General features: G+C 28.6%; 1 non-coding gene across 1 annotated transcript; it reads right to left on the bottom strand.

The window, feature by feature from the left end:
- Positions 1–2,652: 2,652 nt before the first annotated feature.
- LOC111747276 lies at positions 2,653–2,784 on the bottom strand. The gene has a single exon (XR_002783459.1). It is a non-coding gene; the product is annotated as a small nucleolar RNA SNORA63 (small nucleolar RNA).
- Between the last annotated feature and the right edge of the window lie 619 nt (positions 2,785–3,403).

Here is a 3,403-nt window from a genome sequence, read left to right as displayed (position 1 = left end):
AAATTTTGACGAATACGCATGGTTGTTTAATCAACAAAATCATGGTAGATAACATTACTATATCCTCAAGTTTCACTCGTGCTCCTGTGTAATTAATCCTGTCTTCCCAGCCCTCATTCTTTACGGCCATTGATGTGCTTTCTTTCACTATAATTTTTCTTTTTCTAGAATTTTATATAAATAGAATCCATACAATACGTGATCTTTATGTGTTTTTGTCAATTAGTATATTGTTTTGAGATTCATCCATGATGTCATATATCAGTAATTGGTGACCATTCTAGGTCCTCTATATTTCCATATACATTATAGAATCAGCTTTTTAATTTTAAAAAAGAAAGCTTTCTGGGGATTAATTGAATTTGTATTGAATCTACAAAACGAATTAAAGATAACTGACATCTTGAGATCATTGTATCTTTCAATTTATGAATATGGAATTTCTCTCCACTTATTTAAGTTTTCTTTACTATCAGCAATGAATTGTAATCTTTCAGTGTCTTGATCTTGTATATGTATTATTAAAATTTACTCCTAAGAATTTCATTATTTTCGAAGCGATCGTACATGGTATATTTTTATTTCAGCTTTCAGTTGTTCATTGACATTATATAAAATATAGCCTAATTTTGCATGTTGACTTTGCTTAGTGTGATATTACTAAATTCACTATTTATCATATCTTTTTTTCTGTATATTTCTTAGGAGTTTTTAGATCCTCACGTTATCTATTAATAAAGACATGTTAGTTATTTCCAATTCATGCAGTTTTATTTTTTCTTCCCTATTGACATAAGAATCTCCACTAGAATTTTCTCTACAAGTGATGGCAATGAATACTATTGTCTTTTTTATGATCTTATGGGAAAATATTTAGTCATTCACCTCTAAGCGTTCATATGAAAGTTGTACGTATGTCTTTTATCAACCTAGTTGAGGAGTTATTCCTTTAACATGAATGGATATTGAATTTTGATAAATGTTATTTCTGCATATATTTGGAGTCTATTGAGATGGCTATATGTTGTTGTTTTTTTTATTTTTTAGTCTGTTAATAGAGTAAATTATAGTGGCTGATTATTGCATTAAACCATCCTTGTATTCCCAGGATAAACTTGACTTGGTTATGATGTCTGATATTTCTTATACATGCCTGAATTGAATATGTTAAATTTGGAATGACTATTTTAGGATCTATGTTCACATATATTTGTGTTATTTTTGTAATAACACTTTCTAATTTTGGAATTAGATTAATGCTCCCACATAAATAACCTGGGAAGTACATCCTCTTATTTCCTAGAAGAGGTTGTTGAATTGTATTATTCTTTAAAATCATTGTTAGAATTCACCAGTGAAGTCTTTTGGGCTTAGAGTTCCTTTGTGGGCAAGTTTTGAGCTATAAATTCAATTATTTTAAATATATGGTGTTATATAGATTATGTATTTTTTTTAATGAGTGAGGTTTGGTAGAAAGGTTATTTTGAGGTAGGTGCTTATTTTTATCTCAGTTATTAAATTGACATAAAATTATTAAAAATATTCACTTATCATTTTAATGTGGTGGGATCTTTAGTAATGCTCTCTTTTAAAATTCTGATATTAGTCATGTGTGGCTTCCCATTATTTTTTTCATTAGTTTATTTGAAGTTTATAAATTTTATTGAACTTAAAAAAGATCAGTTTGAGGGTTCTTTGACTTCATTGTTTTTCTGTTTTCTATTTCATTTACTCTTGCCCTTTTTCTTGGTAGTTCCTTCCTTCTGATTGTTTTTGGATTAATTTTTCTTTTCTTATTTTATGGTTACTTGAAGTAAAAACAAAAGTCAATGATTTAAGAACTTTCTTGCTTTAAATGCTATAAATTTTCCTTTAAAACTACTTTAGCTTCACTCCACATTTAAAATGCTATGCATTCAATTTTATTCAATTAAATGTATTCTTTCATTTCCCTTATGATTTCTTCATTGACCAATAAGTTATTTAGAATGCATTGTTTAATTTCTAAACAGTTGATTTCCAGATAATGTTTGTTATTGAATCTAGTTTAATTTTACTGGGTAAGAGAATATACTTTGCATACTTTTTCCTTTTAAATATATAACTACTTTTATTGCTCAGAATACATGTATGTTCCACTTGTATTTGCAAATAATGTATATTCTGCTGTTCGGTGGAATATTTTCTAAATACTGATTCAGTTGTTCAAGAATGTTGTGTTATTGAATTCTTTTATATCATTTTTTATATTCTGTCTAATTATAATTCTCTGAATTACTCAGAAAGAAGCACTGAAAATATCCAACTCTAATTTTGGATTCATTTATTTTTTTCTTTCGGTTCTACAAGTTTGTGCTTTATGTATTTTGAAGCTCAGTTACTAAGTACATTCATTTTTGGGACAGTAACATCCTCTTGATAAATGGACCTTTTATTATTACAAGGTTTTTCTCTTTATCCTTTTTATTCTCCCTCTAAAATCTTTTTTTTAATATTTATATTATAACTCCAGCTGTCTTATAATTAATCTTAACAAAGTAGATATTTTTTCCCATCTTTTTTACTTTTAATATACTCACCTTTGTATATTAAGTGGCTTTACTTGTTTTTAGATACTATATGGTTGTGTCCCTTTTTTTTTTTTTTTTTGACATGTATGAAATCAAGCATGCCTGGCCACTACAAGACCATAGCAGACAGGTAGAGTAAAGAAACAATTTTATTTTGAGCAGGGAGAATAACAACATAGCACTTAACAGCTATATTGCAGTCTAAATCTTGCCTTTTTTTTTTTTCATCCAGGATGGCAATGTCTAATTTTTAATGAGAAAGTTTAGAGTATTTTAATGCAATTTTCAAAATGGTTAGGTTTAATTATGTCATAGGGTTATTTTTCTATTTTTCCCTTCTGTTATTTGTAGTTTAGTCTCTTTACTTGCCTTCTTTGACAGGATTGAATATTTTTTATAATTTTATTCATCTTGACTATTCACTTGTTCTCCTAGGGCTCAGTGTACATCTTTAACCTAACACAGTCTACTTTCAAATAAGTATATCAATATGTGAATAGAGTAAGAAACTTAAAACTGTATGCCTCCATTTCTCTCCTCCCCTATTCTTCATGCTACTGTTATCTGACATTTTATTTTTACATTTTTTATTAATGTTACTGGATTAGTTTTCTAATGCTGCTGTAACAAATTACTACATGTCTAGTGGCTTAAAGCAACACAAATTTATTCTCTTATAGTTCTGGAGGTCAGAAGTTTAAAATTCATCTTTAGGGTGGTGTTCCATCTGGAGACGCTAGGGAGGATTTTTCCTTGTCTTTTCCAGATTGAAGAAGCTGCTTACACTGTTTGGCTTATTGTTTCCTACATCTTAAAAGTGTGGCTGCTTCCTC

Source organism: Pteropus vampyrus, unplaced genomic scaffold (assembly GCF_000151845.1).
Source record: "Pteropus vampyrus isolate Shadow unplaced genomic scaffold, Pvam_2.0 Scaffold216, whole genome shotgun sequence".
Classification (NCBI taxonomy): Eukaryota; Metazoa; Chordata; class Mammalia; order Chiroptera; family Pteropodidae; genus Pteropus; species Pteropus vampyrus.
This window is presented reverse-complemented; position numbering and strand designations above follow the sequence as displayed.